Genomic DNA, 16,075 nt, shown 5'->3' on the forward strand with positions numbered 1-16,075 from the left:
CATTTATGATTCATCTTTGGAGCCTCAGAGCACTAGAACAATTAATTCCAGCATATGAGATTCAAACATGCAATTAATTACCAGAATAATAACATTGGCAATTGAATTAATGTTAGACTTACATTAGTAAGGAAGCAATGTTATAATTTTTGTGCTCTTTTGGACATATTTCTTTGTAGCGGAAGAATTACTCATAATTTCTTCTTCCTCAGAAAGCTCTAGAAATGTACTCGTGAAAGGATTATTAACAATACTGGACAAAGGGCCTAAGAGCATAGAATTACAGTATTATCTATTTTCCAAGGGTGTAAGAGTAAGGGTGACTTGTTCTATAGGTTGTGTGAATGACCAAACTTGGGTTTTGCATCACTTAATATAATGCTTATCATAAGGTTGATAAGCAGGTTGCTGACCTCAACCTGTAAATTTTAAAGGATATTTATTGGACTTCATACATTTGTATTGATAAAGTAGAAATATAATACTTTCTGTGGAGTTTCACTGACTGTGGTTAGCATAATAATTTGAAGGCTTATGTAATTACTGCAAGATTCTCTTAGTGAATATCTCCCTAGCCTACCCAACCCTGACACACTTTTCTAGGAATGAAATAAAAGGAAATTTTGCCATGAAACAGAAACCCATTTTCGAACTGCCTGGTGAATAATTTCACTAATATATATTTCATCATCTCAGAACATAAGAGCACAAGATCAGACTGCTTGAACAACAGATCTCTTATCTGAGAGCCTACCAGGCATGTCCAAAGTCCGTTTTGGGGGCCTAATCCGGCCCCTGTGGCAGTTTATTTCCTAGGGGTAAAATCCTAAAAAAACCTCAATCCTAAAAAAAGGTTAACAATTTTGGTCGGCCTTCGTGGCCCTTCACTTCATCAAATCTGGCCCTCTTTGAAAAAAGTTTGGACACCACTGAAGGGTTAGAGTCAAAGAGTTCAAGAGAAGCAGAGAAGGGGGGTGCTGGATACTGACCCCCCCATGCTGCTTCTGTTGGAAAAGGGGCGTGGTTTAAGCAGCCCAGTCGCCCCGCCCCTTCCCATTGTGCCCTGCCCCTTTCCCTGCAAGGGTTCAGGTGAGTGCAAAATGCCTTGGGGCGCAGCAAGCTTTGTAAGTACATCTTTGTAAGAAAAAGAAAAACATACAGGCGATACACACTTCATGCCAAGATGGCTTGCGCTGTGAAAATAAGCAATTGCATTGGGATTTTGTCATAATGGGTTGAGATAAGTGTGAATTCCAATTAAGAGTATCCATGGAACAAATGCCTTAATTGGGTAGCAAATGTTTCCTGGCGCTGTTCCAGGCATTCTCTTAAGTTCAAAGATTCCAGCTGAAGTGCTCTTTTTAAGATGCTGCTTGTCGTGTGCAGAGCTTATATTTCAAAATAGTCACTTATCAATCAATTAATCAATTGATTTAATCAATTAAATCAATTAAAAAATATGTAAACTGATCAGTCTCAGCAATCAATGGATTGTGTGTTACAACTGGCAAACCTCATTATTTAAGAGAGCACTCCGGTCTATCAATGCACCAAGGAGGTTCAGTCACCCACGGTCTCTCATTCACTTGAATGGAGAAACAACCTTTAGTTATTTCACAGTTCAGATCAAAATCCAATTAACAATTGGTCTTTTCAGTCTGCAATTAACAAAATAACTGATTTACAGTGACTAAATGACACATGCTTTCAGCTCTCATCTTAGTGGATGCCAATTTACACCTGTGCAAGTGAAAGAAGAATGTTTCTTTGATATGCCAGTGAAGGACAGACTTAATGTAATCCCTTCAGCAACAAAGTTCATCCTCCTCTTGTTATGCAAATACCCCTAGTGATCAAGAATTGAAAAACAGAAAGAGAAAAACATGGCAAGGACAGATTTTTCTTTTCTCTGAATAGCTTGTTATTCACAAGGCACTAGCTGCTCTCCAAATGCACTATTAAGGAAAAATGTGTGGTTATATAAGCTACAATAACTGACCATCTTTAACTTCATTTGTTTGAATACTTTGAAAGGCTGGGCTTATTATGGAGCAGCCTTTAATTAAGGCTGAGACAAGTTTACTCGATTTTAATTGCAAGTTTTTAAAGTTGTTGGTGGGGGTTTTTTTGCCTTGACTTTTTCAGTTAGCAAAGCAAATTTAGGATTCTCACACATTCAGTAATTTCCAACGTGAATATTTACACTAATGAAAGTCTTAAGCAGGCTACAATGCACATTCTCACATTTCAGAAGTGCATTTGCTTAGTTTACTAAAATGCTGGGAGTGTGACAGCCAGACAGCCCTGCCTTCTTTTAGCATACAGTGGGCTTTGGGGGTACTTTCAGGTGGGCCTCAGTGCCACTACCCGTCCAGTACCTTCTTATTTGCCAGTTACAACCTCTGCATCAGGAAGATTTTGGGCATCAAATGGCAGGACAGAATCTCAAACAAAGTTGTGCCTTCCCAAGCCCACATTCCCAGCATGTTCGCACTCCTGTCTCAGCAACATCTACGCTGGCTTGGTCATGTCCACAGAATGGAAGATAGCAAGATCCCCAAGGATGTGCTCCACGGGGAGCTGGCTTCAGGCACCAGGTCTGTTGGCAGACCAACTCTTGTGCTACAAAGGGCTGGCACAACATCAACCCCGCCATGTGGGAATCCCTTGTAGATTACCACAGTGCCCGGAGAAAGTCACGTCATGTATCTATAGCAGTAACCAGAGGAAGAATGAACGCTGGGAAGAGCTCAGAGAGAAGAAACGCCATGATGCATCCTCAACAGCACAACTGAATGACTTCATCTGCCCCAGCTGCAACAAAACATGTCTCTCCGATATCGGTCTCTACAGCCACAGCAGGCACTGTAATCAGGGCCGTCTTTCACAGATGCGGCGCCGGGGTGCAAATACCCGCCCAGCGCCCCCAAATTACCACGGATAGTGTTGGGGTGGCCGTAGCTGCACACTGCCAGCCATGGGGGTAGCGTAATTCTCCCCCATGCCGCTGCAGGAGAGCGATCCTCGCAGAGGCTTGGGAGTGAAGTTGTGCTCCTCCCAAACCTCCGTGGGAGGAGAGCGCAGCTTCCCTCTCTAAGCCTTCTTGGGAGGAGAGCGAAACCCACTGAGGCTTGGGAGGGAAGCTACACGCCCGCCAGCCATATGTTTTTGTATGCGTTTCCGTGCGCTGCTCTGGTTCGCCAGAAACGGCTTAGCCATGCTGGCCACATGACCCGGAAGCTGTACGCCGGCTCCCTTGGCCAATAAAGCAAGATGAGCGCCGCAACCCCAGAGTTGGTCACAACTGGAGCTAATGGTCAGGGGTCCCTTTACCTTTATCTTTTTACAGCGGTAAGACTGCTATTAGCTAAAAATTGGAAATCTCAAGAAATACCAACAGTAGAAGAATAGCAGATGAAGATGTTGGACTTTTTGGAGCTAGCCGACCTGACTGGAAGAATCCGCGATCAGAAAGAAGAGATCAAGAAGATTGGAAGAAATTTAAGAACTATTTAGCCAAATATTGTAATATAAGATAATTAGAAGTCACTTGAAAATATCAAATAGGCTTAGGAATAAAATAATGTTTTGTTAAGCATTATGGATTTTGAACACCAAGAAAAGACTAGAAGATAGTAAATTGAGAGAGTTAATTTTATTTTCAGAAAGAGGATATTGGAGAGCTGTTACAAGGGGATACAATGAAATTCAGTTAGGGGGGATTTGAGGAAGTCAGTTAACAATGGAAATTAAAATGAACTTTAGAAGGAATATGTGTTTATATTTTTCTTTCTTTTTTCTTTTCTTTTTCTTTTTTAGTATTGTAATGTGTTTTCTTTTGTATGTTCTATATGTTATACTTGTTTAAATCAATACATTTTATGAAAATTTTTCAGAGTGGCTGGGGAAACCCAGCCAGATGGGCGGGGTATAAATAATAAATTATTATTATTAAATTATTATAGTGTGATATCACAGTCCTCTAATGACAGAATATGTTGAAGAGGAGGCACTTCATAAAGGAGTAGCATTAACTAGATAAAACAGGGTTAACTGATAGCAGGCGTTTAAGGAAATAGAAAGCTTTGGAGATCCAGGGGGGAAAAATCCAGAATAAACTCATTTCTCAGAGCAAACATATTCACCTAGTATGGATCTTTATATCAAATCACAGAATGGTAAGGCTCAATTATAATATGGCGTGGTATGTTATCAGATAGTTGGAAATGTCAGAGGCCAAGTCTACATTTTAGGGGCACGCTTAATCCAAGGCATCTTGTTAAACTCACACAAGCAAAAACAGAAATTGACAATAATCCTCTGCCTTTTTATGGCATATCCGCAATGTCTAATTAGTCCCTGTGGGATTTCCAGCACACCATGACAGCAAGGTTATACTGACTTCATTGGTGCACTACAACAGAAAAGAAGATAACCCAACAGAAAGATAAGGGCATGATAACTGGCCAAATGCTTAATAGAAATATTATTTTCCTGTTGCTTGTTGTTTACGGTCCATAGCAAATGCTAAATACGTCGTGTCAGAACTTCCATACACAAGATCAGAGATGTAAGGCAGGGATGCTGTGTTCAAATTTGCCCACCTTAGTACTTTCAATAAAACGTTGAGCTCAACTTTTCCGTTTGTTAAGGGTTTCTGGGAATTTGTTAAGGGTTTCTGAGGATAAACTACAGTGCTCATAATTCGGGGGGGGGGGTGTTTTAAAGGTAAAGCATGTTCATGGCCTGCTGGTTATTGAAACTGTGTTCAAGTGACATTAGCCTGAGTCCATATCTATCCTGTACAGGGCCAGCCCAGGACGTTTTGCCACCGAAAACGCTACCTGCATCCCATCCTCTACAGCCCCCTCCCAGACAACAGGGATCCACCTGTCTGTGTCCTGCGTCTCATGGTCTCAATTCCATAGTTTCTTGAGAACTCCAGGTGTTTGATGCATTTTCCTTCATATCAGCCTCCACTTGAAAACAATCTGCAACTAAGCCGAGGTGTGTACAGTGGTACCTCGGTTTACAAACGCTTCGGGTTACAAACGCTTCAGGTTACAGACTTCGCTAACCCGGAAGTAGTACCTCAGGTTAAGAACTTTACTTCAGGATAAGAACACAAATTGTGCTCTAGCGGCAGCGCGGTGGCAGCAGAAGGCCCCATTAGCTAAAGTGGTGCTTCAGGTTAAGAACAGTTTCAGGTTAAGAATGGACCTCCGGAACGAATTAAGTTCTTAACCAGAGGTACCACTGTATGTTTAAGATAGCCATTGCACATGTGCAGATGACAGCTTCACGAATAGTAGTTGGGGGCATGCCAGACCTTCCAAGTGTCTCTATTTTCCAGGGACACTCCCAATTTTAAAGAAGCCATCCTGGTTTCTGATTTGATCCCAGAATGTCCCACTTTTCCTTAGGATGTCCCTAATTTCATCAGAGAAATGTTGGAGTTATACAACCCCAGCACCAAGGAGATAAGTAAATTACAACCTTTAGAAGACATCTGAAGGCAGCCCTGTCTAGGGAAGTGTTTTTTAAAAATGTTTGACATTTTATTATGTTTTTAAATATGTTGGAAGCCACCAGAGTGGCTGGGGCAAACCAGTCAGATGGGCGGGATATAAATGAAAATATGAAGATGATGATGATGATGGAATAGGATGATCCTATTTTCATCGGAGAAATGTTGGAGGGTATGGCATGCATGCACAGAGAATGTAAACAGGCAATAAGCATTGGGTGAAGACATTTCCACTTCACCCAATGTGCCTTGGGTTGCATTTTAAACCACTAATGTGTGCATAGCCTAATTCCCTCTGATCAAAACTACTTATTTTTTATTTTTGTTGAAAAACAAGACTGGGACCCTGCTACACTTATGTGGATGGAATATGTAGTTAGCTTAAAAAATGGGGGGAAACCTATCTTCTCCCTTTTGATTGTTTATCAGAGTCAGCAGAATCTTTCCTAGTGGAGAGAATTTAGGCCCTGTATTCCAAAGATTGGTGATATGATTCATGCAGTTAGCAACAAGGCCTAGGGATCTCTCGTGGGAGGGAAGGTGCAAAATATATGCAAGATGATTTCCACGGTTTATGAATACATATTTCAACACATTATCGTTTGCTCTTTAGAAAAAGCTCATTACGAATCAAATCATCGTTTCTTATTTTTAAATCATCGTTCTCTTTTCTCTGGAGCTAAAGAATGCAGCTGACGATTATAGATTGAGCAAGACGGTTTCTGGGAACAAAGGTGGGAGAGACGCTTTTTTTGTTAACCTTTACAGATTTCTGTTCAGCACAATCCTTTACATCTCTACTCTACTGAATTTAATGGTATTTGCTCCCAGGTAAGTGTGTACAGCCTAACAGTGCAATCCAATACCCACGTACCAGGACGTAACTGGGCCTTATATCTGGGCAAGCACGTATAGGATTCCACTGGAAATGTATTATTCAATCTAGAAATGAGCTGAAAACCCCACCATTCCCACCCAAAAGCTATGCAAGGGAGGTGAGGCTGCACAGAAACATAAATCAAACTTTTTCTGCTGTTATGCCCTCAGCTCTGAGATGCCATCTCATGGCAATGCAGGAAAATAATTTCATTGCCACATTCAAATCTCTACTTGCCCATGTTAAAAACCTGCTTCTTAGCCGAAACTTCCTCATAGGGTCATTATGAAACTACTGTATTTTTTGCTCTATAAGACTCACTTTTTCCCTCCTAAAAAGTAAGGGGAAATGTGTGTGCGTCTTATGGAGCGAATGCAGGCTGTGCAGCTATCCCAGAAGCCAGAACAGCAAGAGGGTTCGCTGCGCAGCGATCCCTCTTGCTGTTCTGGCTTCTGGGATTCAGAATATTTTTTTTTCTTGTTTTCCTCCTCCAAAAACTAGGTGTGTCTTATGGTCTGGTGCATCTTATGGAGCGAAAAATATGGTATATGCTCCTAACAAGCAGAAAGCTGAATTCTTCAAAACTATAGAAGAGAAACTGTTTGATATTTGATAGCAAATTAATAATGATGGGTGACTTTAATGGTGTGGTGTCCCTAGATTTAGACTGATCTACAAGAAAATCAGACTCTAAAGAAGGGAAACTACCTAATGCTTTCTTTGACATGGTGGCCAACATGGATCTAACTGATCTTTGGTGTCTCAGACACCCACTGGTCCGGAAATCCACTTTTTTCTCAAACGCAACAATTCTTCAAGGCTTGTTATGGGCTTTGAAAGACCTGACAACTAGAGTAAAAAAGGTTGAGATCCAACCAAGGACGTTATCAGATCACAATGGTATTCTGATGACCATGGCAGGCTAAATGATGCGATACTACATCATATAGAAATTGTTAATAAGGGAATATGTTCCCTACAAGAATTTTTCAAACCCAACCTTAATAAAGGAACAGATCTAAATATGGTTTAGGATGCCAGTAAGGCAGTAATGAGAGGCTTTTTAATCAAACAAAGTGCATGCATATACACCCACCCCCCACCTCCACACACCACACTTTGGGCTTGAATTTTGTTAGCCCAAAGATGGAAAATGGCAACTTAAGATGATAGAATTTGCAGAAGCAGCAGGTTTAACATAGAATAAGAGGGCAAGAAGAATCTTTAATCAAAGCGGAGTGGAAAATTTTTACTGAATATTTAGAAAACCAATGTGTACAATTGAAAACGCTGGCAGTGTTTAGATAAATTCAACAGTATGGTAAATATTTGAAGGATGTAAAATGGAGAAATGATTAGATTTGCTATAGTAAAATATGCAGGAATGATTATAAGTAAAATGAACCATGAAAGGGGAAGGAGGGAAGTAAATTGTTACATCATATTATGTAAAATGTTTAGTTTGAGATGTATAAACTGAAAAATTAATAAAAATTGGGGTTTTTTTAAATGCTAAATAATTTTATTTCATTTTTAATGGGGATGGGGAAGGGATGTATGTAGGAAGACACTTTTGGGAGACTTATGCCTTTACAAAATGAAAAACGTACATTTGTGGGAGTTTTTTTTAGAAACCAATTCAACATATTCTACCGGTGAGAGCAGTGCCAACTTGGCAGGAGTGTCCAGCTCTTCTGCCCCGCATGCCGCTGGCACCCAAAGCTCATCACGTGTCAATCTCCTTGTCCCACTTGGCGGCGTCAGGCAGCTTCATGTTTTACCACATGAAATCGAGGAACGTGGAGGCCTGCAGTAACCAGCCCAGCCTCTGGAAGTGCCATTCTGTGTATGGTAGGAGAGACTCCACATCTGCTTTGATCCCTTCGTATTGCAAGAGGCTCTCTGGCGTTTCATGCTTGAGGAGGGTTTCCACCACTGCCTGAGCCTCGAGGTAGTTCCGCGAGTTTGTGTTCCACGTGATGGAAAACTTCAGCACAGCCTCTTTCTGGTCTTTCCGAAGCTTCAGGAGGTTCTTTCCCAAGTCTTCTTTTCCATTAGCCTCCTTAAGAATAGCACGTCCGACCCAGAGTGATCCAGGACTGTCAGAGGGTGGGGTGTTGGATGAGCAGAGGCAGGAAGAAAAAGAGGTTGGGTAGCAAGAAGGAGAAGCAGTGAAAAGGCCTAGGAGTAGAGAGGATGGACGTACTGGGCTGACTGTATCTTCCCAGGAGAAGTTAGGGGTGGGGTGCCTTTGGGTAGTGATGTATGGAAGTGAAAGCTGGACCATAAAGAAGGCTGATCGCCGAAGAATTGATGCTTTTGAATTATGGTGCTGGAGGAGACTCTTGAGAGTCCCATGGACTGCAAGAAGATCAAACCGATCCATTCTGAAGGAAATCAGCCCTGAGTGCTCACTGGAAGGGCAGATCGTGAAGCTGAGGCTTCAATACTTTGGCCACCTCATAAGAAGAGAAGACTCCCTGGAAAAGACCCTGATGCTAGGAAAGATGGAGGGCACAAGGAGAAGGGGACGACAGAGGACAAGATGGTTGGACAGTGTTCTCGAAGCTACCAGCATGAATTTGACCAAACTGCGGGAGGCAGTGGAAGACAGAAGTGCCTGGCGTGCTCTGGTCCATGGGGTCACGAAGAGTCGGACACGACTAAATGACTAAACAACAACAAACAACAAGCCTTTGGGTGCAGGGTGCAAGCTGCTCCTTCTCAAAGTGGCTTTCCCTCCTGATCTCCCCTGCTGCTTGCCCACGCTCTGCAGCAGAACCCACACGAATGTCCTTCCCCACATGGAAGCCACTTGTTAAGACACACTGGACCAAACACCCCTGCTCTCGGTTGGAAGAGGGCAAGGAGACACAGCGTCTCCCAAGTGACCTAGAAGCAGCCTGGCATTAAAACAACAACAACCAGCTAGGTAAAACAAGAAAATCTTTAATAAAATAATAATAATAAAAGATTTCAGACAGGATCTCTCCCAGTCCCACCAGGAGATGCTGAGGTGAGACTGCCCCTTCGCGGGTTTTTCAGCCCCAGCCGTCGAGGTGGAGAAGGGGAAAGGGAAAGCGGGCGCCGGTCGGGACGTGCTGGGGCTGTGCGCCGCCAGGTTGGGTGCGCGCAAAGCATGCTGGGCCAGAAGGGGCCCGCCCCTTCGAGGGGGGAGAAAAGGGAGGCTGAGAGTGGTTGTCAATGGCAACTCCAGTAGGCCGCTTCCCCTTTTCCTGTTTACGCTGGAGTCTTCTTTGGCTTGCCACGCCTGCGGGCTCTCTTCCGGCCAACGCTGCCAATGACAGATCTTAAAATCTTGGTGTTGGTGAGATTTGGAAATCGCAGCACCTTGCGCCTGCTGGACCTCCTGAGCGGAGCGGGTTGTGTCTTGCTCCTCGTGAAGTAGGGTGAAATGTGAGGAGTGTTGCAAGCCGGTGCAGAGGCAGAAGGTCTGGCCGAGATGGTAGAGCACGGCTCCTCTGTCAGGGGCGTCTTCCTAACCCAGTGGAACACCAGTATCATACGCCTCTTAGGTGGGTTGGACATGCTGAAGAAGGTCTGGAGGCCCAAAGACCAGGGTGACTTCAAAGCGGACGACGCAGCAGGCAGTTCCCTATCAATGGGGCCAAATCCAAGTAAATGTTAGCTCCAGTCCTGTTAAATCGATCCAGCAATTAGGAACGTTAAATAAGGAATTAATTCCTCAGGCAGTAGGAAAAGACTCTATGTGGCTTTTCAATAGCTGGGAGCCCCCAACTACTGCCACTGTTGACAGCCTGTTGCCCCTTAAATCTGCTTGAATGGGTTATGTCACAATGGTTCCTTAAGCCTTCATCAGGTGTTTGTGAGCATGAAAATGCTGTTGGGAGTTTCAGCAATGAAGGCTCAGGCATAACACACTGTTTGAAAGTCTGAACATTTCCTCTTTAAAAAAAAAATACCAAATTTATATACCACTTTTATAATTTATATACAAATTATTATGAGAGTAAGTTAAAAATATACTGTAGTTTATTCACTTATAGGCTAGTTTACATACTTTATTCCTTCTTATACTTCTATCCCACCTTTCCTCCACAGAGCATATACACTTCTGCCTCCACCTTCTCCATTTTATCCTGACAGCAATATTGTGAGCTAGGGCCATAGCTCAGTGGTAGAACAACTGCTTAGCATGCAGAAGGCATCAGGTCCAGTCCCCAGCATCTCCTGGTGGGACTGGGAGAGATCCTGCCTGAAATCTTTATTATTATTATTATTATTATTATTATTATTATTATTATTATTATATTAAAGATTTTCTTGTTTTACAGAAGTATGTGTAATGTCTCCCGTATTTTTTCCATGTAACATTTTTACAAATCAGTTTCATTTGTTGAGACATTGGGGGGGGGGAGGTGTGGAGGGGGGGAAGATGGGGAGGGTTGGGTGGCGATGTTTCTATTTTGCTTAATGTATGTAGGGTTTGGAGGCAGCGTTGCTCGTGCAGGTTCTCTGCTGTTCATAGCCTAAGTTACAGGAAAAACGGGGGGGGGGTGTTGCTGTGGTCGAAACCACTGAGTCTAGGACTTGCCGATCGGAAGGTCGGCAGTTCGAATCCCTGCAACGTGGTGAGCTCCCGTTGCTCTGTCCCAGCTCTTGCCAACCTAGCAGTTCAAATGTGCAAGTAGATAAATAGGTACCGCTGTGGCGGGAAGGTAAATGGCATTTCCATGCGCTCTGGCACTCGTCACAGTGTTGTGTTGCGCAAGAAGCGGTTTAGTTCTGCTGGCCACATGATGCAGAAAACTGTCTGTGGACAAACGCCGGCTCCCTCAGCCTGAAAGCGAGATGAGCGCCGCAACCCCAGAGTCGTCTTTGACTGGGCTTAACTATCCAGGGGTCCTTTACCTTTTATCCTTTTTACATAAAACAATGGAGACCTGCCACCTTTTCTTACATTGCCACATGGGAAGCTGCTTAAGAGATTTCCACTCCAAACTCAGCTTTTTCTGCATCTTGACACACCTGGAAGGTGTTCTCCAACCAAAACAAGGAAGTCATCTTGCTTTTCTGCCATCGTGCTTTTGTGGTGCTATGGCAGACAGCAATAATGCAATAACTGTGGGGGAACATTACAGAACAACTCTTAAAACAGACAGTCTAATATAAATCCCACAAGTTTTTCCCTCTGAGAACCTGCTTACCATTTAGGGTGCCATGATTTTGTGCTGAGATATCGCTTCGAAAAAAGTGCTTTTGGGGGGGATAGCAATCTCATACGGCACGCCATATTATGTAAAATGTTTATTTTGAGATGTATTAAACTGAAAAATTAATAAAAATTGTTGTTGTTTTTTAATGCTAAATAATTTTATTTCATTTTGAACGGGGATGGGGAAGGGATGTATGTAGGAAGACACTCTCGGGAGATTTATGCCTTTACAAAATCAAAAACATACATTTGTGGGAATTTTTTTTACAAACCAATGCAATAACTGTGGGGGAACATTACAGAACAACTCTTAAAACAGACTGTCCAGTATAAATCCCACAAGTGTCCCAGAAAAGCCAGGACATCCCTTTTTTTCCTCTGAGAGCCCTCCAACCATTTGGGGTGCCATGATTTTGTGCTGAGATATCACTCGGAAAAAAGTGCTTTTGGTGGGGACAGCGATCTCACAGGGCACGCCAAAACACACCTTTTCGGGTGTTGTGAAAGCACATATTTTGGGGCTCCGTGATGTCTCACAGGTCACGTGACTCGCACGGACAGGAAGACACCTGTCCCAGTTTTGGGATTCAACTTGTTGAAGGATATGACATGTCAATGACATGTTGCAGAATATCTTCCCCCCGCCCAAAAAACACCCCTCCACAACCCACCAGTCTGGAAGGGCTCTTTGAGTCAAAGGAAACAGACAAATAAAAGTGTTCTGCTCCAACGTAATGGTTCTGTTTTGCATCTCTCAGTGCTTTCATATGCGTCTTTACTTGCCAGTGCTGTGCATGGTTCTCAAATTACTTGTCCCAGCACAGAAAACAGATTGTGAACTATTGCTGCAGACAGCTTGTCCTTTCATGTTCTGCATCATGCAGAACAGAAAGTATTTGTACTTTGAGCCTGAAAGCGATAATCGCTTTCTGATCTGCAGCTGTTCCTCTGAGGAGTTCATCCTGCTCCCAGCTTCTCCCTCATAACGCTTCGAATGATGCTTTCCTAGTACCGATGGGCCCATTTCTGTCAATTTGTTGTTCAAATTCCCAACACATGTGCTTTGCTACCCTGTGTGAAGGGGGATATATGGCTCAGCGCATGTTTCACAGTCATATTTTAGTGTCATATAAATAAACATTAGTAGGGGGGGGGGAAGCAAGGTGATGGGTTATGTTTCAAAGCAGTTCATCGTTTTGCAAGGCCATTCATTGCACAGCTAGGACTTTGCTTAAAGGTTGAAAACAACTTGCTTCGTTGCTTAGATGGCATCAGAAATTTACTAACCTCACAAAGCAGAATTTATGTTAATATTGTGCCAGTTAAAGCAAAGTTTATGCCATTAGCTGTGATTAGGCTGAATCAGCTCCGTTAAATATGACTCAGTAATGCAGATCCTCTGGATAATAGCATCTGTGGGAGAACCACAGGTAGAAAATTATGAGAATTTGAGACATTGTTAAAGACCTTTGACTCTTCATCTAAGCCAATTAAGAGTTCAGTCTGAGATCTTTGCTACAAAAGTATTTTGAATGGTTTGCAAACACTCGACAAGCAAGGGTTAGATGTATCCATATCATATGTTTTTCTTGTTGGTGCAAAAGTATATATATGTACAAAAGGAGAATTCCCTGGATGCCAAAATCCAGGTTTTGGGCAGGTACTCTTTGGTGAGAGAAACTCAGAAGACAATTAAAGTCACAAAATATGAAGCAAAGTAAAAAATGGAGATATAGGTTGGTAGACATTTAAAATATGCCCTTCCAAGAGAGTTCCAAAGTTTCACTTTTCCCCCAGCATAGGAAACTACTACACGTTTGGCAAGTTTAAAATTGGTTTACTTACACAGGTATCCCCAAACTCGGCCCTCCAGCTGTTTGGGGACTACAATTCCCATCATCCCTGACCACCGGTCCTGTTAGCTAGGGATGATGGGAGTTGTAGTCGCAAAACAGCTGGAGGGCCAAGTTTGGGGAAGCCTGACTTACAAGCTCTTCAAATGTCAGATTCATGTGCTTTTCCATACATCAGTCAGAAAAGTTGCACAGGCAGTAAAACGTAGCTTAGTTACAAAGTGGTAAAAGTTCCTAGATTCCTGGTACAGGAATTCAAGAGTGGCTGGTGAGAGCCATGCGGTTGAGCTGGAGCAACCAGCTCAAACCTCCTCACACACTGAGTTTCTCAGGTAGACTGGGGGAAACAATAGGCTTGATGACCTATTTCCTCCCAAAGTAAGGGGAAGTGACATAGCTAAACCTGACAGGACAGTTGACTCTGTGGTATTAACCCCTTCATGCATTAACTAGACTTAAGCATGTTGGTTATATGCGGCTGATTTCTGAAAGCCCAGGGACATATTTCAAAGTCCTTTAGACAATAATTCAAGCTTGCATTGAGTGTATGATTCAAATGTGTTAAATAGTGCTATTATTCAATTTATTACCTTCTCTTCATCATAAAGTCCCCAGGGCAGGTTACAACAATATTAAAACACAATATTGAAATCAGTTAAAACACTTACTTCACATGCGTGCTCTGGTTATCTCCCGCTTGGACTACTGCAATGCACTCTACGTGGGGCTACCTTTGAAGGTGACTCGGAAACTACAACTAATCCAGAATGCGGCAGCTAGACTGGTGACTGGGGGCGGCCGCCGAGACCACATAACACTGGTCTTGAAAGACCTACATTGGCTCCCAGTACGTTTCCGAGCACAATTCAACGTGTTGGTGCTGACCTTTAAAGCCCTAAACGGCCTTGGTCCAGTATACCTGAAGGAGCGTCTCCACCCCCATCATTCTGCCCGGACGCTGAGGTCCAGCGCCGAGGGCCTTCTGGCGGTTCCCTCATTGCGAGAAGCAAAGCTACGGGGAACCAGGCAGAGGGCCTTCTCGGTAGTGGCGCCTGCCCTGTGGAACGCCCTTCCAGCAGATGTCAAAGCGATAAACAACTACCTGACATTCAGAAGACATCTTAAGGCAGCCCTGTTCAGGGAAGTTTTTAACGTGTGATATTTTACTGTATTTTTGGTTTTTATGGAAGCCGCCCAGAGTGGCTGGGGAGGCCCAGCCAGATGGGCGGGGTATAAATAATAAATTATTATTATTATTATTATTATTATTATTATTATTATTATTATGCAAAACACACAATTAACATGTATCTCCTCCCCCCCACCCATGCCTCACAACCACTTCTAAATTCCCATTATGTTAGAATAAAACACACACACACACACACACACACACACACACACTTCAGTGTGCCAGCCTTTTTGTTAAAAAGAACCACTCACTTAAATCATAGCACCATCATGACTTCAGGAACAAAATGGAATTGCTTGGGCTGCCCTGCTGGTAAAAAACACATTTATTGGGGAAGAAGTGAGATTTAGCTGTAGATAAGGATAATCTATTTTTAAAGGTACAAATAATAAAATGAGCATTTTATAACCATGTACTGTACATATTTAGCCAGCCACCCCCAGACTACACAGACTATATTTTTTAAAAATGAGAAGAAGAAAGAAAGAAAGGATGTTGTGGCAACCAACATTAGTCCTGGTGGGCTTTTGTGGGCTCAGGTGCTGATGTTGGACCTGTTTGTCGCTGCTGCCATCACCTGCCACTTTCTGGATGTCCATAGGTGGGGGGTGGACTTTAGCTCGGAGGTCCAGTCTTAGCTGCACCACTGACCAGAATACGAGGATGCAGCAAAGGTGGTATATGATGGGCTGTAGGTGGAGCTTCTGGTCAATCGCAGGTAAAGCGTCACAGAAACATTGTCTTACCTCAGACAACATAACTATAAAAAGGTAAAGGGACCCCTGACCATTAGGTCCAGTCGTGACCGACTCTGGGGTTGCGGCGCTCATCTCGCTTTATTGGCCGAGGGAGCCGGCGTACAGCTTCGGGGTCATGTGACCAGCATGACTAAGCCGCTTCTGGAGAACCAGAGCAGCGCACGGAAACGCCGTTTACCTTCCCGCTGGAGCGGTACCTATTTATCTATTTGCACTTTGACGTGCTTTCGAACTGCTAGGTTGGCAGGAGCAGGGACCGAGCAACGGGAACTCACCCCATTGGGGGGAATTCGAACCACCAACCTTCTGATTGGCAAATCCTAGGCTCTGTGGTTTAACCCACAGTGCCACCCGCGTCCCTAACACAACTATACACAGGTGAAAATTAGCAAAGATGTATAGAACTGCTTCAAGTGTTTGTTGGAAATGCAAGGAGAAAGAAGGCACATTCTACCACATGTGGTGGACATGCAAGATAACAAAAGCATTCTGGGAAATAATTTACAATGAGTTGAAAAAAAATGTTTAAAATAACGTTTGTTACCAGAAGCTTTTTTGCTTGGTATTCTAGATACAGAGATTCCGAAGGAGCAGAAACGACTATTCATGTAAGTGACGATAGCAGCGCGGATACTACTGGCCCAGAGATAGAAAGAAGATAAAGTTCCAAC

Source organism: Podarcis filfolensis, assembly GCF_964270895.1.
Source record: "Podarcis filfolensis genome assembly, chromosome: 12".
NCBI lineage: Eukaryota > Metazoa > Chordata > Lepidosauria > Squamata > Lacertidae > Podarcis > Podarcis filfolensis.